This window comes from Dermacentor silvarum, chromosome 1, assembly GCF_013339745.2.
Source record: "Dermacentor silvarum isolate Dsil-2018 chromosome 1, BIME_Dsil_1.4, whole genome shotgun sequence".
NCBI lineage: Eukaryota > Metazoa > Arthropoda > Arachnida > Ixodida > Ixodidae > Dermacentor > Dermacentor silvarum.
Window position 1 is genome coordinate 35,551,215 of NC_051154.1, and position 21,713 is coordinate 35,572,927.

General features: G+C 47.9%; 1 protein-coding gene across 2 annotated transcripts in view; it reads left to right on the plus strand.

Annotated features, from left to right (window-relative positions):
* Positions 1 to 21,713, plus strand: part of LOC119460171 (zwei Ig domain protein zig-2-like) — a 123,033-nt gene that overhangs the window by 81,821 nt on the left and 19,499 nt on the right. The window contains exon 1 of one of the 2 annotated variants that reach the window (XM_037721401.2): positions 12,924 to 13,114. The exons of the other annotated variant lie outside the window; for it this stretch is intronic. The gene's annotated coding sequence lies outside the window, so the exon portion shown is untranslated. Of the gene's footprint in view, positions 1 to 12,923; positions 13,115 to 21,713 lie in introns of those variants that run through there. 2 annotated transcript variants of the gene reach the window in all.

Genomic DNA, 21,713 nt, shown 5'->3' on the forward strand with positions numbered 1-21,713 from the left:
TCATCGGCTATCTTTTCGATGCAGTACTTGAACTGCGTGACTCCACTTTTTCCTCTTAATCTCGACTATATAATTACAGTTACCCGCGTTTGATCTCGCTAGTCCATACTGTTATATTCATGCATTCATTATTATCCATTTCATTGCATGTTGCGCGGTCCTTATTCCTTTCACATTTTATTGCGATAGCAATTATATGGACACTCCAAGCGGATTTCTGCCGTCGGCGTCGGCGTCGCCGTCGCCGTGAGGTTTCGTATAAAGTCCAAGGGCGATAATATCAGTCGCCACGCGCCGTATGCTGTATGTGCCAGTGAAAGTGCACGAGGGACGCGAACTTTCACGGTGAGTGAACGCACGGCGGACAGCAAACGCGATGTCTTCCGTCGTGCGAAAGGTCGTGGGGGGATGGGAGGGAGGGAGGGGAGGCGACGTTTAGCTGCGACACCAAATGCGTATCTTGCGGCCGGGCGCAAGGGAAACTGGCGACTCAATCTCCCACGCGAAAGGAGGAAAGCGGGAAGGCAGCGCGGGAGGGAGGGGGTACGTGTTGCTTCTACTCTGAAACTGCGTACTTGTACTTTGCGCGGCTTCGGGCTGTCGCGCGCACCCTATCTTGAAAGCGATCTCCACACGGCTCTGACCTTTGTATGCGCTGTGCTTTCGTAACTCAGTTTCCGTTGAAGCGATAGACCGCACGAACCTTCACTCACTGCTACCACCGCGCTTGCTCACGCCAGCGACAGCGGTTGTCTGCGGTCGTCGAGTGTGATCTATTCATGATTTCATGTTTGCTTCTGCGCGCTGACACCATGCTTGTTAATTCAGTTAGTAAGCAAATGTACACAAGTTTATACCGCTGATACAACTACTATCCTTACTCCGTATAGCACTCTACTGATTGCTATCACAATTGATGCTTCGCATTTCGGGCGAAACTGCGACTTTTTCATACATGCATGAATTGCGACGATGCGATCGAGGCTTCACTGATTCCCTGACTCACCGAAAAGGCTTATTTCCTGATCGCGCTTATTAGTATTTCCTATTTCCGGGGCCCTAACTTAGTCGTCCGCGTGCTCTTTTGTCGCGTTGGCGTCTGACAGTGATTATTGCAAGAGGAAAAAAGTTAGTCACGTTTCGCTTCGTGAACGTGGGTTACGCGCAAGCGTATGGCTGAAGCTATCGGCCCTCGGTGCACGTAGACGCCTATAGACTGTCCGCATGGCAGATCGCTTTCACAATCGATTTCAAGCGCCCAACCGTATCCCCCCCCCCTCTTTTGGGAGAATACGGCGCGCGCTTCCCCGCTATCCTCCCTTGCGCGCACGAGATTGCGCTGTCATCGTCGGCTCATCGTCGCACGCTTTCACTCGCACTTACAACATAGGGCGCGCGGGGACGATGTTATCACAAGACAAACCCGGTGCATCCATACCGCATACAGCACCCGCAGCAACTGCCAGAGGAGGCGAGCGCGCCTCCGTCTGTCCTCTCCTCCGCGACTTTTTGCCTCTCTTCTCCTTCGCCGCTTCGCTCAACGCCACCTAGACTTTCCTCTAGGTGGCGTTGCTTTGCCGCGCGCACGGCTAGGTGGCGTATGCCACCGCCCGATTTAAAGGGTTCAGCCTCATTCATCCATCCATCCATCCTCAGCGCGCTCCTTCGTACTTACCCCGGCGCTCGATTCTCTTCTCCGCCTCCAGGCGCCTTCCAACTTTGGCGGCGCTCGCTTTCTTCGCGGCTTCAAACTACCTATGGCCGATTTCACTGGCGGCGAGCCACTTACGTTTGCGCGTAAAACGCGTCTTCGCGTCGTCGGGAGGGGAGAGCGAGAAACAGCGCCTCTCGGGCCGGCAGATGCCATTGAAGCTTGCGCAAGCGATGCCACGACAAATCTCATCGCCGCGATCCACTCCACGTCGGTTTTGACGGCTGCTGACAGGCTGTTGAGGATGCTGACAGGCTGTTGAGGATGCTGACAGGCTGTTGAGGATGCTGACAGGCTGTTGAACGGATATTGCGCGCCGGCCACCGCTGTGCTCAAAAGTTTCGTCGCTTACAAGCGCAAAGAAGAAAGCGATTAAGAACCCTAGAGTTTCTGCGGCAGCATCGCTGCTGCTATAATTATCGCGCTCGAAATGCCTCTCCAAGTGCAAACTTGAGACGCTTTCGCGGAGGAAAGGATGACTGCGAGCTTACACGACGGCTTATGTGTCGCTTCGCACACCGCAAGCTGTCCTGGCTTGGCCACTCCGTACTATAGCTTAGGCCATGACAGCGGTGGTTCTTCAAAATGTGTCATCAGAAGAACAAGCTCGAATTGGCTCCTCCACTGTGTCATAATCACACGGAACAATAGACTTGCGCGGCCGTACCGCTAACAAATGTGTATTTGAAGTTTGAAATACGTTCGTGCCTCAACCGTGTATGCTCAACAGCTGAGTGCTTTAAATCGCGCTTATTCCCAGAGTCAATTACGTTTTTTATCGTGAATTATTTAATGCACCAGCTTTATAAAGAAAACAGATGGCGGGCTAAATAATTCCTTCGTTTCTTGAACAAATTGATGCGGACAGTAGCCGTCAGATTTATTTTTCTTGGTATAGCTGAACGGTACTCAGTGACGGCATTGCTTCAAGGACACTTCAAAGCCGAGTCACTGGATACTCGAAGAAAAATAGCGCATTAAAAATTTTAAGGTTAGCTTTACAGCAAGAAACTAAACTTGGATTCCAGCTTGTATGTGTATGCAAGCTCACGGACGAGATTCGGATAGAATCAATCATACCATTCTCAAAGCTGGTGACAGGCACTGATCTGGTAATTATCGACCTATTTAACTAAAATGCATATGCTGCAAACTACTTGAGCATGTTATACCTTCTCATAGCTACGGTCAGATTGAATCCAATAACCTTTTGTTCTCTAATCAGCATGGTTTCAGGAAAGGCTACTCATGTGACACACTGTTATCTGAATTCACGACTGACCTTCTCTTTAACATGAACACTAATTACAAAATTAACGGCCTCTTCCTTCATTTCTCTAAAGCTTTCGATAATGTACCTCATTGCCGTTTGATTTACAAGTTGTCTGCCGTTTATTTGGATTTGTGGCAAACTTTTCTTCTTCTGGCGTGTCGCCGGTTTAGGCATGAGTGAATAGTGGGGGACAGCTCAGTGAGATGAAGAAGAGGAACTGAACCGATGGAGTAGGTCAAGTGAAGTGACGTACAAATAAAGCCTCAGTGTTCTCAACTGTGCTTGGTGGTTCCACAGTTACTGGTGACCCGGACGTAATTATCTAATTAGGCGGAATGCAAAGAAATAATCTGAGTACTTATCTCCAAGCGACGGCAAACAACATTACCTTCGTTTTGTCCAGCTACGTAGCATTTGCATATTTTTAATGTTCGGCCCAAGTTAAGTGAAATACTCTGTATACGTAACATACCCGTGTTAAGTCTATCATCCTTTAATAAAGGTGGAAGCGCATGCGTGTAAACTCAACAGAAGTCATGACGCAGGGGAGCGTTGTCACGTGCGCACACCATATTTTCTTCCTTTCTTTTTTTCTTTTGTCCAAGTCACGCGAGATGATATTCTGCTGGTGTCCCCGCATCATTCTACTTTGTATGATGTAGAGAACGGACTGCATATGAAAAAAAAAGACAAAAGAAAAAAAATGTGGAACCTGACCTTAGGACCTTAGTGCATTATTTGTGCTGGGGCAGCATTTTGTGAGGACCCATTTCACGTTCAATTCTTTTCGCCTTTTGTGATTGGCACGCAGGCAGCTGCGCCGTCGTTATCGCCGAGATCGGCCACTCGTGGCGACGGTCAGCATTATTGAAAATAAAATGAATCGCTACAAACGGCCTGGAATAGCTGCACAGTCATCGTTGAATTTCGCCCTAATTTCACCGTCCACAATACCCCTACAATATTCTGAGAGGCACCCTCGGATACTTTTCCAGTGGCAGCCTCTCTGTCAGCGGTGCCCTTTTTCTTGTCACCACCACTAGCCCACTTGATGGAAACAGAGCCGGGCCCACCGCAGCATGCGCAACACCCTCGATGCTCGACCTGTCGCACGTAACTATGCTATAGCTGCGTGGTTCTCAACCTTCTTTTTCGCCGGTCTGCTTGTCAGCATGCTTGATACTCCCATTCAAAAAAAGAAAGAAAAAAAAGCTGCCAACCGTCCATTAAATCGAATAGCAGCAGACGCAACAAAAGACGCCATAGACTCGACGAAAGATTGCGAAGAATTCGAACGCAGGAAAGAGCAGGACAAGAGGCGTCTCGGCACCCCTTTGAGTATCTGACAAGTTGACTTCTTAGCAGGCAGGTTCGCTTTCAGGGGATAGCAATCTACGACGTCAAGTCGGGGCAGCAGGCTTTCTCATCTTCGAGCACGAGCTGACCACGGCTGTATACTTGCGGTTACACGAAATTTGGGGCTCGAATTTTGTCGAGTAATCGCAGCACTTGTTTCACGGTTGAAACTGCGGCCGCTGTGGAACCAGGCGAGGTCCGTTCTCATTCTGCACCCAGCACACACCGTTACTGCGCAGTCGCGGCAGCAGCGAGCTGCTATAGCTCCGCTGCGCTTGTAGCAGGCGCATTGCGGCGATGCGGCTCTGGGTGTTAACCACGCTCGTTAATTTCCTCTTCTACTGCTGCATTTCTTTCCTGTGGTCGTTTTTTTTTCTATTGTTTGACTCGCTGGAGGGTTCTCTGAATAAATTGTCGCCGGGGTAAGGCCTCGAAATTGTCTCCCCCCCCCCCCCCCCCTTTTTTTTTTTCTTAGTGTTTCAAAACACCCAAGGCCATAGCAACGTCGATGGAAGCTCTTAACGATGAGCGAAAGAGAAATTATCGAAACAGAACTGTGAGCGAAGCTTGCATTGCATTCTTTCTTTCCTTTTTCTTTCTTTCTTGGTCTGATTTTTTTGCAACAGCGTGTGGTCTTCGTACGTATTGCTTTACCGGCAGTTTCGTGCGAGAGGCTGTTTAGCGGAATCCTGTAAAGTTCAGTTTTCCTTGACGACTCGGTGCAGCTCTCTTGCCCCTATATGCGTCCCACCTTCACTTTCCGACGCACTGGGACAAGGATAAAAGCAAAAAGAGAAATGTGAAGGACAGGTCTGAGCTCGTCCAGGGCCCTAAAGCGCCGTGTGGACGGTTGTCTTTTTTCTTTTTGTATATATAAAACGCCTGAACATTATTTAAGCCGCGGAGTGTAGCCCTCCTTTCAGTTTCCGTTCATTTATCATATATTGTCATCAATGACGTCATTTGCCCCCTTTTTTTGCTTAGTGCGTTCTCCTTCCCCGGTCTCAGCAGGCGCGCCTTCGGAGTGTACTCGAGGAGCCGTAACTCAAGGACAACGTACATTATAGCTATCATATCAACGCTATTGCCAGAGTTGGCATATGAAGTATGAAGAGAACTTGCGGTTGGGTTGCTGGAAAGTGCCGTTTCTACTTCAAAAAACGCGCCTGTTTATTTTTTTATTTTTTTCCCTTTTTTTTCTTTTTCTCCTGGGCACTGTCACCAAATTCTGTGCTGATCAACGGGGACGGCTCAGCCATGCGTTCCAAACTCGAGGTGGTCTTCGCATGCGTTCCCTGTCGCGGTGGCCGCATTTCGGCCCATACGTAATGAAGAGACGCGTGTGTGTACAGTGCGTAACATGTGGTCAAGATTAACCCGGCGCCTTCCGCTACAGCGCTCCTCATGACCAAGGGGTATAGATTTGGAAAGTCAAAACCCGCCGTTCTTAGTCTGTTCGTTGAGATCAACAAATTTTCCAGGCGACCGAGAATTTATTTCGCGTCGGTTGCCTTGCAGGTTCGTTTCCGCGTTTCTATTTGTATTTCCACCTCAATATGACACAGGCGCTCAATTCTGGGATTTATCATTTACGCTGCTGCGAATTTCACATACAACTTAGAAGTGGATGCTAGCTGCCAAAAAGAATAAAAAAATACCTTGCTGGAAAACAGCGCAGAGGAAGAAATGCATGTTAAAAAAGCTTTTAAGAGGCAAGATCGGTTCTTTACTAGCCAGTACATTGGCTTTGTGACTACTATTAGAGCACTGCACGGGCCGATTTTTTCAGCCCGGGCCCGACCCGGGCTCGTTTTTACGTTGGGCGGCCCACCCAAGCCCGACCAAAAGTTTTTATGGCGAGACCCGGGCCCGGCCCGGGCCCAAAAATAATCTACGTTACCTGCCCGTCCCGGCCCGCCACCCCTATACCTTAGGCCCGAGCCCGGCCCGAGCCCGGCTCGAAATCGGCCCGAACCCGGCCCGAGACCGAAAAAGAGCACCGAGTGGCATTAAAAAAATTAAATGAAGAGAATGAAATGAATTTATTCTTAAGGCATAAATACATGTCATATACAATTATGAACACCATTTGAGCTGTCTGAACGCAAATACCAGCGCGCGAAGTAGTACGAATGACCCTGCCGAGCAGGATCGCCAGCAGTTTCCAACGGCACGAGATCGCAGTGCCACCGAAGTATTTTTACACGTCGGGCGTCTCACTGCAAAGCATGCGCCGCACCAGCCGCTCGTCCCACTCAACCGTATTCTAGTACACTCTAGCCGAAGCGCAGGCACGACCAGTCGTGAGCGCAGCGCATGGATGGAGTAAATGGAGAAAGAAAGCTTCTCGTTCCTGCATGGTGCAGCGTAATGCGCTGCTGCTAAGCAGCCAGTTGATAACATGCGTGCAATCATGGATGGACGCAGTGCCATATTTCAGCCGCGTGATCAATTATCCTATCTTACCAGTCATCGTTTTACCAATTCGCCTTTGAAGAATCAGCAAGTCGTGAACGCGCTTACACCGCGCTGAAAACATTAATTACATTGATTTAGGTAAGGAATACAATGAAATCCTTTTGGTATGAGGCGACTTGGGTCTTTCTGGACTTTTACATTCTGTTCAAACAGCGCAAATTACGACGGAAGAAGAAAAGGGAAATACACAGGAGTAGCACTGCTAGCTTCCAGCTGCGCCGTGGCAACAGGTTTTGCAGAGTCGAGACGCGCGAGGATAACTCGCTGCACGTTACATGCACACCACCAGAAAGTCCGAGCCCGGCCCGGGCCCGCATCAGAATACCCGAGCCGGGCCCGGGCCCGGGTCAAAAAGCACATGCGGTGCCCGAGCGCGGCCCGATCCCGTTAAAAAACTGCTCTACCCGGGCTTTCGGGTAAGCCCGAACTCGTGCAATGCTCTAACTACTATTGCGTGGCAGATCACGGACAGAACTAACCTAGAAGTACAGTATTGTGAACATAGGCCCTAGTTGAGCTAAAAAGTGTGGTGGGAAGTGAAATTTTAGTGATAGTAGGTGAAATTTGGCTCCGTAAAGCGGGAATTCAGGACTAGGTAATGTTTGAGAACTATGGTTTGAATCAAGTCTCGCAATCATTTAATGCAGGCGTAGGTAAGCTTACGAGAACATTTTCGAGCTGCCCACCTCGGTCGCTAACCTAACGGGAAATTTTTCTGTAATCAACTAAGCCGTACGCCTCATTTGCTTCGAATCACAAGCCTCCACCTGAACTGCATGCGAGATTGCGCTTGTGCGTATTTGTTGGCGTTTTTGCTATTGCTGCTCTCGGTCGCGCGATACGAGACGATAGCGTATGCATACGTGCGTGAACGCACGAGGAGCTCGAGCTGGTGGTGGGAAATCTAGAACATCGGTTGCATTCTCAAGGGGTGCTCCCTTTCCCGAACTGGCGCCAGCCAGCAGATTGTGACCTTTCCGTGCTTAAGGTTCTAGTTATGCGGTGAAGGAAGGCAAAAAGTTTAGTGACAAAATATATTTGAGACCAAGAGATCGAAGTAAATGATATTTATTCTTTGTTTTGGTTTGCTCCCTTGTATGATACAAACGGCGTGTAATATTGTCGTCGTACATTAGAGACGTTGTATAACCACTAGTGATGCAAAGGTATCGGTAAATTTACCATCGTTATAGTATCGATAGCTTTCTGAAATTATCGACAGTGTAAAAAAAACACTATAATAATGTTACTATCGACATTGCTATCGATAGTACTCCGATCGTTCGCTAACAATCGCTATTCATAGCGGTATTCATAGTTTTATATCTGTTGACTTGAGATATTACAAACACTTTTGGTATCTACTTATGGTACATCTGACTGGCTCCTACCGCGCTCCAACTCGGTTTGCAGCGATGCGCAGCCCTCTCGAGGTTGGAGTAAGAGTAAGCCAGCCGAACATGTTAGCTGCTCCCAGAGCAGTCGGAGTAGCCACGTGATCGAGCTTCTGCCGAATTTTGGTCGCGCTCCCAGGTTGAAGGTGGTATCGTCTCCGAGTACTATGAGCTACAGCGCGGCGCTCTAAATGAACGAGGCGAATGTGTTCCGAGCGCTCGATTTCGACCAGTCGAAAGTAAACCACACCACAAGAACGCTGTAGAGCGCTGGCGTTCTTGAGCAGAATGTACCGTGAGTATCAACAACACTCAGTTTATGTGCTTTTACAACAGTATTTTGGCAAATGAATTAAATTATTTATCCGCCCCGTCAAAAACCAACATATGGTGTTCACTACAGTCATTCTCAGCCAATCAGTGTTACACAATAGCAACAAAATTAGCTGACGTAATTATTACATCGAAATCTCAAAAAGCAAAGAAAATGCGTTGCGTTGCAGATCTATACAACTTCTGTTGGCTGTATTCTAGCTCTAACCGAACAGACGTGTAACCTAATCATGAGTCAGCGTGTGGAGAGGCACAAGTATCGCAACCTTGTTGCTCTTCACTCTGCTCCTCCTGTCTGAAATTATCGGGTCGACGGCTTAAATACACGTTCTGCTGTTACTGACGTTGCTGGGAGGCACAAGTACTTCATAGCCACGTCAGAGAGTGGCGTTGTGGAGCTTTGGCTTGAGCTCCAGAATTTCAAAGGGGTTGCGGTTTCTTGCCTGCGGTTGCAACTCCAAGTACCGGCGAATCATTAGCTCTGTGTTAGAGGCCGCGGTTAGGGGTGTGTGCTAATTTTATACTATCGACATAGTGCTATCCATTGTACTATCGATAGTTTCTTGTATTATCTATAGTTCTATAGTAACTCAACCATCGATAGCTTTGCATCACTAATAACAGAACTGTGTCTGCATCAGAACGCGGTGCTCCAAACCCGGATGTGAATTTATTTTTTACCGCCGTAATACTTGATAACAATTCATCTAAGTGAGCATAATCATAAAGTAGATGTAGATATTTGCTCGAACAAGCCCAGGACACATAAAAAGTGCAGTACTTGATCTTTAGTGAGATAAGTTGCATGCATGCAGTATGCGAAAGGCAGCCGCAGTGGCGTCCACTCAAATAATAAATTGCACAAAAAAGAAAAAAAAACAGTGCAGTGAAAGAAGAATAAGTAAAGGACAATGGCCGTCGTTCTGAAGGCCTCTGAAGGCAGACTAGTAAAAAATAAAAAATAAAAGTTGCAGCGAATGATGCTCCTTGCACCACGAGCGGCAGCTTGAGGTTGCGTACACAGATACACGTGATGCTGTGAGGGCAGCAAGAGGAGAGCGAAACGCAATTCGTGAAGAGCCTTGAATGTCGCAAGTCCTTAGGAAATCTTACCGTCATGGTAGCACATACAGCAGATCCAACGTTTTTAACCTTCAGGGACTCCTTTGGGAAAGAGCAACTGCTCAAAAAGAAGACGCGCTTCCAGGAGTTTGCCCATGGGAACCCGTGTGACCGCTCTTACTTATTTTCCCTCAGTCATACCTATATATACTGCCACAGATAAAAAAGCGTCGTGAGGCACTTGGTCGCCAAAGTAGCTGTGACATTGAATGGTAGATGGGTGTAGCTTCAACATGGAGCGTTGCACGTACACCTCCTTCTGTTTTATTTATCTCTTCGAGCACCAACAAATCCCGAGTGCCGTCTCTGCCTGCTTTTTCTTTTCGCGCTTGCTGGGCGCTGTCGCAACTTTCGTTAAATATTATGCACTTTTTCGCTCCTCCTGAACGCGTAATTTGTCGCACACCTGAATAACTTCAGTTTCATCAAGCAGTGTGAGCCACGAGAGGGAGTTCTTCCCTGGAATAGTTTGCCCACCTCAGAACATAGCATTTAGGCTAAACGATCAGTACTACGGAGCCTTTGATTGCCACTTCTAGCATTCCTGATGCAGATAAGGCCGGAGTTTGTGGGCTGGCGAGCAGGCATAGTGCGGAAAGGGAAAGAGAAAAGTTATATGTGCTGCAGTGGACTCTGTTCGTGCGCTCAGGCCTCGATCACAACGTGCGTCACAGAAGGCAGGTTCAAATGAATCGGCCTACGTCTCAAGGCCACTTCTAGGAATGGGCACCTCGAGACGTGGCTGCAGCGGCTTTGTTGAGTTCACTATCGTCGCTCGTATAGTCCAAATTGTATGCTTTGTTTTATGCTTCTCTTGTACTAGCATTTTTGTAAGCACCGGGAGGCTGTCAGGCTATGCAGTGATCCTATGTGAGCATTGTTTATCTCACAGTTAGCTGACCGCATAAAAATAATTTACTGGCCGAGCCAATTACATTCTGACGCACTGATCGGTAGCAGAGATCTTTGTTTTAATGCGATAGCATTATATGCGGACTATATACCCGCTTTGTAGGTATTCGTCTGACGAAGGGCCTATCCCGAAGGCAGTGCAGTCTAACACAGAATCTCAAAGCGCTAGCTGTCACGAAGAAAGAACGCGAGAAACTGGCACGTGGCGCATGCGCCGTAACGTTTCAAAGAGCGTCTCCGGAACGAGAGAAGCATGCTAGCAATGGTGGCCTAATGGTTAGAGCGTTGGGCTGCTGTGCTGGAAAAGGTTCGATCCCACAATCAGTCAGGTATTACTTAATACCAACATAGGCAGACTTCACCCATTTCGGAGGGACCAAAAAGAAAGCTGTCAGTGTGTTGAGCGTACGCGCACGCGCCACAGTGTGCACGAAATCGCAAGTTTGTAAGAGATATAGAGGTGTACAAATGTCACTTTGATAAATGACAGTGTGCAAGGTCGCCCGTGACGCGAGCGCGCAGCTGTCGAAACGTCTAACATATGTCGAAAATATTAAACTGGCCCGCAATAGCTATGCTGCAAAATGCGATGCAGAAGGTTAACAGGGTTGTGACATTTAAATAACCACATAACGGAAGCTTCGTTTCATGTAGATTCCAGCATGTGCGCTGGATCCGACGTCATTGTTCCTATATAGAAATGTATGCCTCTCAAACTTATAAGCATGCTATCGCATACTTTGGCAATTAGTGGAAGCTAAATACTGCCAGAATGTTTCTTTTTTCTTGTACAAAAGTGTGCAATGTGCTTTGATTTTGTGCGAACAAACTGGAATACGCTAAGGTAGCGAAACCTTTTAAGGTTGAGCGTCATCCTAACATTGCCTTCCAGGGCGGCACCTTGAGCTTAATTATTGCAGTGTCTGGCGTCCCAGTGTTACTCATGTTGCTCCTATAAGTAACGAAAGAAGCGCTACTATGTGCGGCCGCCAGTACACCCTAGGCTTTGTTTATTTAAAGGGAAACTTATGCCGGTTTGCGCTCGAGTGTTTAGTGAAAAGGATACGTATATCACATTCATGTATGAATAATATTAGTAATGTGATATATCTTGACCACTTGCTCATACATGGTGCCCAGGGTTCATTGCCCTTTTGTAACACCTGCATTTATTATTTCCTTTACGAAAGGCCAAAATTCGTGGAGAAAATTGGTATAACCCAAATTTGACAAAACTTGCTCGAGGTGCAAAAATAAGGAATTTTCGGGTTTAAACCGAAAACGAAAGACCCTAGGTATGTGTAACTGGACATGCGTCAAACAGATAAACAGAAGAGGCAAGAAGTGAGGTCGTCGGCAACAGAAAGAAGCCAACTAGAGACAACTGAGTCGGCATCAAAAGCAGCCAGTGAACTGAATGGGACCAGAGCGTGCATTGAGCGAGGAGCATTGAGTTACATAGAAGTAAAAAAGAAGTGAAGTGATAACATTTCAGTAAACAACAAAGAAAGCTTCACTTATCACCGGTTAACATATATACGCGTGATCGGCCAATTTTTCATTAGACTTTTTTTGTAAGTGTGTAAAGTAGATTAATCAACAGTATTTTCTTTAATGGTAATGTGCCGATACATTAGTTTGAGCTTAGACATGCTGCAATACATTATCCACATACAGGGTGATGTGCACTAGCTCAGAGCAATTTACGGCACACGTACAATTCGAATTGGACAGCTCGAGTGGTACTTGTTCGACGGTGATTGGAAGAATCACGAAACAGGTGTGCTGCAAGCGCGCCAACCTAGAGAAGAAGACGACGAAATTGATATAGCGCAAGTAAATCGTCGCGTGCATCGAAGTGCATCCGCCATGGCGAATCGCTGCTCCAGCAGTTCCTTCCGCGCCGAGTGATGGACTTGCACACGGAAGGCAGGGCGCCGTTCTTTCTCTCGGCGTGTTTCGCAATGAGTTTGCCCACCAGCGCCACCAGCACCAGCGGTGGCTCTCCCTCCCTGAGCCTCGCGTCCACCAGCTGAGTTTGTGTCGCCTGAGGTGGCAATAGGCTGCACGAGGTTCGTGCCATGGTTCCACGCACCGGTTTGCAGCCTAGAAAAAAAAGAAACATGGCAAGCCGGTCACGTAACCGAGTCTTCCGGCGGCTGTGGGGCGCATTGACAGAGTCTCGCGCGGAGAGATGACGGGCTGGTTGAGAAGGGGGAGGGGACTCTCCTCGTCCGCTCCTCCTCGCAGCAGCGAGTGGAGGACCAATGAACGCTTCCGTGGATATACTACTTATACGGGAGCCCATGCCAGTTGCGACTCATTCATTGCCGGTTTCTTGGCCTACGAGCTCCCGAGCGAATCCTGCCCCAGCCTTTTTTCTCCATCTCGCACGAGGATCAAGAGACTGCCGTTCCTCCGTCCTGCAGAGACACTGATTTTGGAATCGCACTTCTGTCGTCACCTGCCTTTCGCACAGTGGAGCGCCGTTTTCGACCCCTGGACATCGCCGGACGTGTGTTACCCGCTTTACTGGTGAGTGGCCGGCACCCGTGCGCCCGCCGCGCGAGTAGCTTAGTCGTCGCGGAAAGATAACGACGCTCGTGGACGCCGAGCGCAGCTCAGGCACTCCCCCCTGAGTTGCGATCGCCGCTCCCTCGAGCGCCCGACCAGATAGCCGCACTTATCCAGTAGTGCAGTATAATCTCCTTTCCTTTGCCATTCATTCCATGTACCCGCGGCTATCTAACCCCTCAGTGACATTCGCGAGTGGGCAGCGACGTCACTAGTGACGCTGACAGGCGCCCACTGAAACGTCTATTGCGTAACCTACACAGGCCTTAAGGCACCATTAGCTTGAAATCTGCTGTCATTATCGCGCTATACTGCTTACGCAACATGAGTGTTACTGAATGCAGTGCGCAAATCGGGCGTGATGTGGGAATCATCCGTGAGTGGTTTAAAATATCGTCAATCGATCTGACATTCTGTTTCGGTGGAGCCAAGAGGAATTCTGGTAGAACCATAAATCAGAAATGTTTATTTGCAATGTATTACCTGTCTGTAATGTATTGTAATGGAGACGTCTGTCTTGGAGAAATGACTCCATGAGAAATGTTCGTGGTATAGTTCTTACTACTGAAGCAGCAACACGCACCCGCCGTGGTGGCTCAGTTTGCTACAGGGCGTTGCGCAGTTGAGCACGAGGCCGCGGGATCGAAACCCGGACGCGGAGGCCGCATTTCGATGGAGGAGAAATGCAAAAACACCCGTGTGCTTGCGTTGTAGTGCACGTTAAAGAAACCCAGGTGGGCAAAATTAATCCGGAGCCCTCCACTACGGCGTGCCTCATCATCAGAACTGGTTTTGGCACGTAAAACACCAGAAAGAAGAAGCAGCAACAGTGAACTTTTTGCAGCCGTATCGTAATACAGCGATACGTCTTCTGCAGCAATCTTTTCGTTAGATAAACGCGCTTGCATTGCGAAATTTTCTTGCCTTTTGAATTATTAAAAGCAAATTATATCCGTATTATCTACGGTACTTACTGCTAGATTTAATGGACTCAACACTTACTTAACGACGAACCTACAAAAAAAAAAAAAAAAAAAAGATATTGCGGGTATCTTGTGAAGCCGAATGGTTTTCATCGCTCTGCCAAACGGAGTGCAGATGCCTAATGTTGCTTTAGGTGCATACTATGCAGCGTTCGGATAAGTTGTGCTTTCGGCGCTGCGGATAGCTAGAAAAGACGATGAGGTTTCGAGAACTTCTGTGTTCTCAATGATGTCCATTCTAGGTTGTATGCCGTGAGCAAGATTGACAAGGCGCGTTAAGATTGCTAAATTTAACTCCTCAAGTTCTGCTCGAAATGCAGCAATTAGAAAGGGAGCAGGAGCAACCTAAGCAGACTTCAATTACGCGCGCATTCAATCTGTAGCAGACGACACGAGGAACGCTACGAAACCAGCTCATACCGAGATTCCCACCACCACAGCAGTGTTGATGGTTGAATATTCCCGAATATATTTTAAAGAAGCTCACTTTTCAAAGGGGCATTTAGTGGGTGCTAGAAATTTTGAGCGGTGTCAATGGGTCCAACCGTATGAATTGTGATTCCTTAATTAAACTTCGCCACTCCAACCTGATGCACTGTAAGGAAGCCACTCTGCCGTTTTCGAGAGAGATTGATTGACAGAGTTTTAAACGTCTCACTGCTCGTAAATCTGGGTTATGAATGACCGTTGCGAAGGGTTAGGGATGGATTTCACCGCCGGTGGTTCCCGAACATGCACTTAAATGCTAGTACGCGGGCGCTTCTGCATTCCTCTCTCATCGGAGTGCTGCGGAGGTTTATCGAACACCGCAACCACGTGCTCCGCCGTATAACTCCTTAGCCACGTGCTGTCTGTGAGGCGGAAAATGTAAATAAAACAGAGGCGTTTCATCTGCCGTAGTCTAAAACCTGATGCATAGCTTGTTTGGTGGAAGCGTGTGGTTAATACCACAGTAAAACTGTCACTTCCTTGTACTCGGTGTGATTCCTGTAATGCAAAATATTTTTTTTTTCCAGTTTGATGCAGTTAACTTTAATGGCAGAAATTAAATAATTAGACAGAGCAAGAAAGCAATAGACAGAAGCGCTTAGAGCACACATCAAATAAATGTCTTGGCGAGCAATCTCACCTTTCCGTTAAATCACGTAGAGTGCTTGAAAAAGTTTAAATTGCACGACGACGCCGGCCAATATTTTTCTCCTCTCTTTCATCAGGGTTCTTGTTTCATTTGTGCTGCTGTCGTCGCTGGATGAAAAGTTCCTGATATAAAAGTTGCCTGAGAAGTAGGTCCATTCATCTCAAAGTGATGTTTGAAAACTGAGCCCACCATGCAAGGACGAAGGAAACATAGCTTTGGCTGGGATTAAGACAGTTTTGTCACATTTACCGCAGCCCCTGCACACATTTCTTTGAATCCCCATAGCTGAGAGACAGAGAGAGAGAGAAAGGAAAAGGAAAGACAGGGTTAACTTGAGATTGTCTGTGGTTGGCTACCCTGTACCGGGGGAGGGGTAAAGGGATACGATAGGTGAGAGAGGGAAAAAGAATAAATAAATAAATAAATAAATAAATAAATAAATAAATAAATAAATAAATAAATAAATAAATAGCTGAGATAGCAATAGTGGGGCTAAGGCATTATCAGCACCAGGTTTAACCACACGTTAATGCGGCCGTGGATGCAGCATGTGTTCTTGACCATAAATTATGGCGGGGAAGTAAAAATATTCCGGAATAAAACCCTCACTCGTGCATCTGTGTGTTCAGTAGATTCCTAGGCCAAGAAACATATCCGTAAAAAATATCCTCATACTAATGGCAAAATGGGGCTCCATGAATACGTTTCTAGGCACGGTGTATGTTAAAGCTATAAAAGTAACAAATGAAAGGTTTGTCAGCCTAGGCAGCCCCTTGACACTTAGGAAGGCTGTATTTATCTGTATGGAAAACGTTGTATTGCCGCGAGATCATCCCACTACGCGCCGGTGACTATGCCGCCAATCGTTCTATTCCAACCACTTTCATAGGCTCCGTACAGTCAACAGGCGGCGCTGCTGCGCAGCAGCGGTGGCGCGATGCTCAGCGTCGCATGTGGCGGGCGGCGCGAAACTGGGAAGGGGGGAAGACAGCGAGATTTCGGAACTACGTATACACGCCTCCGAAAGCCGCACGTATATCCGCGATCCGCTTTCTTTTTTTTGTGCGTGTGTGTACGTGAAAGTACAAGCGTGGCCCTCTGTGATGGCACAAACAGTTTTTGCGGGGTTCAGGCCTATTAAAGGAATAGACGATTACTTTCACGGTGCAGCGTTAACTAGCGGAGACAAGCTCTACGCTGCTTCGCATGTTGCTTGTGTGAAAGACGGCGTGGACGTTCACGCGAAGTGCCGTTCGCAACAGGGAAAGCAAGTATACGACGTCATCCTTCACGTGTGTAAAGCTTAGTGTTATACTAAAATTTAAGTCACTAAACTGGCACCCTGAAAACGTGACACCCTGAAACCGATTTTTAATCGACGCCTCACTGTTGGCAATGCATGCCTCATTTCGCTCCGGCGCGTTGTACGCCGCGGCCTATCATTTGATGCCCCTGTCACACTGTTACTTTAGATTGTCATACAGCTTGATCTGGACCGCGTGCAGCTACAGGCTCACTCGTAGGCTGTCGTCAGCACAGTCATGTCGAGTGAGCTAAACGATTCGGATTGTTGGATCGTGTGGCAGTGACCATGCTATTCTCGTTGACTCGTTTGGGACCCAGTCGGAGCCACCTGCTGCGCTGATAAACGAGATTTATTAACTAGGCGATCTTAATTTACATGACGCGAATGTTCGGTTTTCATCATGTACAATGATCGAGGCTCATTAGGCCCCTTTCACGAGATACGATTTCGCTTGCGAATTCCTTTCCTTGCATACGCGCTTTGCTTTTACAATGATACATCCCAAATGTATATCACAAGAAAAATCGCACCATGTGAAACCGCGCCTCTCAAGCGCCAGCGGCCGCAACAAAGATCGTCGAGTTAGTGCTCGCCAGCACAAAATAGGCTTCCTTGACATAAAATATTGCTCATCGTACATGCCAGTGCTATGCTGATCATACCGAATGCTAAGACAACGGCAAGCAGTCGTCAAATCAGCAAAGTCGTGACAAATTTCTTTTAAATGTTCAGCAGCTGGCCATGGCCGCTGGCGTCGCACAACGAGCTGTGAAACGCACATGTGTAGCACGCTTTACAGAACAAAACCTTCTCACAAATATCAAAGAAGCTGACTTACTTTACTCTCCTCACAGCTGCGACCCATTTCTTTCACCGTTCGATCTCATAAGACTTGCCAGGAAACCTGTATAACTTTATCCCGGGCTGGCCTTCGTGGTTGTGACAGCCCTTTACGCAGCAGTATCGCCGGTTCCACTTGCCTTTTTTTTTTTTTTTTTTCACCTTCGACGCTTGGGGATGAAGCGCATGCCATTGCACCGTCGCAAGACGTATAAAAAAATAAGGAGGCTGGTGAACAAAGCAAAACGGCTTCAACCGTGGCCGAGACTAAATGTAGCGCGCGGGAAAGAACACTCATCGAGCCGGCCGAGCTGCGGCGCCCACTTCCCAACACTGTTGCGTCGCTGCGCCAGATGGCGCCAGAGCAGCCGCAAACTCGACTGTACGGAGAGCAGTTTGGTGGAGGGCATTGCGCAACCCAGCGCGCCCGCAGCACACCCACCCATCCTTGTCACGTGCCTCTCTACGTCACACTACTCCGCTGCTCCTCCTTTCTCGCTCCGTCACTGTCACCCGCCATTGGCCCCGCCGGGGACATACCTCCCTACATCGCTGAAAGACAGGTTTTGATCTGTATAATGCTATCGCATTAAAACCCTCGCGAGGACACATGGTGCACTTGTATCAGAATCATCTTAAAGTTTTTGAAGCGCAACAAAGAGACGAAACACACAGAACCGACATTTTCTTGTGCTTCGTCTTTTTGTTGCGCTTCAAAAACTCCTCAAGCTGAATGTCAAATAACTCGCCATTTTGTACATCCTGCTGTACCAGAATCGGCCCACCTACGGTTTTGATTGCATCCCCCCCCCGGGATCGGTCCGCCATAGAAATCGTATTAAGACCCTTAGGACGGCACGTGGCGTGCACTAGTATCTTGATGGGCCCGCCCACGCATTTGATTATCCTGGTTCCGGAATCAACTTATCTCACGTCGACACCAAGAACCAAAACCAGAGAGTGTACTGAGTGTAATGTTATCGATTAAAGCTTCAGCGTGGAGCGAAGGTTCACCTTAGTGTGCTCCGGGGCTACCCAGATATCTATTGCAACTTTTTTTTTTGCCCCTTGTTCATTCGCGCTAAGTGGCAGATCATTTGTCCTCAAGACCGTTAAGCGGACTTGTTCGTACAAGGAGCTGAGTGGTATCTCCTTCATGGTATCCGGAAAGTTCCCGATAAAACTCTTGCATGGAACGCTAGCAATGTCTCACTGCTATCGAAACCTTGTGTAGCGAAAGTGTTACCCCGTGGGCTCGTGGCAAAGAGCTGCGCTAACTATACTCTTAGCTCCGGATGGAGTCACAGATAGACCATAAAACCTTTGTACTAATTTCTAAGAAGGCATCCGTAATATTTCGAGCATTAAAATGTACTCAGCACAGAATATTCTTTGTTGTTCTCTAAGTTGGTCAGAATATTGTAGAAAATGGTTTAGGAGGTTTCCCAAAGTTGGAAACCAACGCGCTACGCCTGTTGCTCCAACTTCAATGAAGTAAAACGTTTACAGCTTATTACAGCGAAATGTTATTCGGCTGACGCAATTTGCTCCCGTCTAAACTGCTCTTTTTCATTTACTTTTTTTTTTTTCTATTGAGCGAAGGCCAGCCATACCTGACTTTCTCTACGCCGAGCTCCCCTGCAGATTACCTCCTCGCGTTTCCCTCGCCCCTGTGCCGCCCCCGGGCAGCGCGTGCCGAATGTAGTTCAATGGGGTTCAATTTCTGGAACCTTCCATCGCCCCGCGGAAATGTACTCAGCCCCTCCGAGCCTCGGCCCCCTACCACCCCCTCTCCTCCCCAGCGGTACTTCCCCCCGCCCATACTTCCTCCCTGGTCCCGACGCCCCCCGGCGTGCTAAAGCAGCGGTCGTGAAACGCGGCCGAAGATGATGCAATTTTGCGTCATGCGCCGCACCGTAAAAGAAACAGGCTCGACGACATGATCCGAGCAAGTCTTGCAAGGCCTGCGCCGCGTGAGGATCTCTTGCCACCTGCTGAGAATGTGTGATCAAAATGTAATTTGTTTTCTGAATTCGGTCGCTTGTGGCACACGCGGGCACACAGTTAGATGTAATGGCGAGAGAATTTGCAAACAGATCTTTATTTTGAAGTAGCGTAGTACGCTTCTGCTCTGCATATTCGCTGACACTGCATAAAATTTTCACGGCATTTTGTATGGAAGATCACGTGTTTCCTATCACAGGCTGTTTCTTCGCTTGAGGAGTTGACGTCAATTGCCACCCCGTCGGTAGTGCACTTTTCGACTGGCCGTTTTTAAGTATCCGAAACACTTCGGTGAATCTGCGTTTTGTTTTCTTTTTGAAGGCACGAGTCTAGCTGAAAAGAGACTGCAGTTGAGAACATTCATTTCACGCAGCGAGTTTCCTACAAAATTTACTTGAGGGAATTCTACGGGTGCCGAAAGTGTGGCGGTTCTGCCAGCATGGGAGTGATGGGCAATGCATGAATTTGCCCAAACTTCGTCCTTGTGGCCTCAAATGGCTTTGTGACTTGGCAAATTGATCATCTTCAACAAAATACTCCATCATAAACGCAACATCATAAACGCAACGCCCGAGTTCCTTTAAGTAATTTTGCTAGGAAACTCAATGGTTTTACACACAAGTGGGCCCAGTGTATTTTTTATATAGCACTGCATTCGTTTCCCACCGACTGCTATTGCAATGACGACTATGACAACAGAAGAAAGCAAATTTCCATGTACGCCATCTGGAAGAAGCCAACATCTGCATTGCGTAGAGACGTGCGTAGAATGAATGCGCTATCTATAGGCGACATCAGCCAAGCGAGATCAGGAGGCGTGCTTGTTCGTTCGCATATCACTTTCTCTTCCGGAAGTTGCGTCACTGCACTGTCGGTTTCTCCCGCATGCCAGGCCGGGGGGAGCCTTTCGGGCCGGGCTTATCACGCCTTAGCGCCGACGGCAGCGCAACCACGAAATGCAGGGCCCCACCGCTTTTAGCATATTCTACCTCCACATGTTCCACTTCTCGCCTCCGTAAGGCAGTATTTCCCCGCCCTTGATCACACCGCGTACGCTCTCTTGCGGCGATGCCGTGGCCTTTTCCATTTTCAGCCCTGTTCGCCTTACCCCCGATATCGAAAGCGATAATTATTAGTCATGCTACGCGCTTGCCGATGGTTCAGTGGGAGAGCGACACCCTCTGCGCGTGAGTGTAATTCTGAAACACAAGTGCCGTTGAACTTGACAGCTGCTGAGGTTGTGACGACGCGCCAGTCGTAGCGGCACCACTCCATTTCCCGCAGTTGTTACGGGCAGTGCTCCGACACAGTGGGCGTCGCATGCGACCTGCGTCCTGGCCTTGTTCTGGGACCCACGAGCGGCAGAGCAGCTCTGAGGGCTAGGTCGGAGTTCACTGCCGCGAGTTTATTGCCGAGAGTAAAATCCAATCGAATTGTGAGATTTAATGCCCCGAAACGGTGCAGCCGTAGTGTATAGGGCTACGAATTAATTTCGATCACCTGTGGTCCTTTAAAGTGCACCTTAATCGAAGTGCAGCTAATTATTCAGAAGTGGAGCAGTAAATTTATATCGAACTGCCACTTCTTTTTAGAGGCAGAGCACCCACCTGTGTTACAGCGCTAATAGCGCCGCGACGGTTCAATGACAAATACGTGGCAGTACACACTTCAACAATGTGTAACTGAGGAAATTTTAGTCAAGTATCACAGGTACTTTCTCAGCAAAGTAAAAATCCATCCATGCGGAGTATATCACGTTCGTTTGCGTATAACGAGACGCGTTATCAGAACAATAAAACAATTTAACTTTGCTAATCCTCGCTAAAGGAATCGACCAGACAGAGGCAAGAGATCAGGTTGCTTCACCCGTTGCCTAATTATTTACGTTGATAGTGACTCAGTGCTTCATGATACTAGAGTGTCGATGCGAGATATCAAGGAAGAGTGTGACAATAAAGATAAGGCACGTGAGCCTTCATCGCAGAAACGTAATCTTGGAATAACGACAGCCGCAAGAAATGCGGGCAAGTTTCGGGCATGCACTGAGAGATTCGAGACTTGATAGCGTTACCGCTTATAGAGAAGGGCTCGGGTAATTCATAGCCAAGGGACACCTTTCTGCAACAGGCAATGAGATTGCTATCGTAATTTTTCTGACAATGTGCTGTCTTGTGAACGAACGTGTTAGTATATATATATATATATATATATATATATTGAACGAGAAGAAAGGGAACCGAGGGGCCCGAGTTTTGTTAATCATATCATAAGAAGCCCACAATGACACGA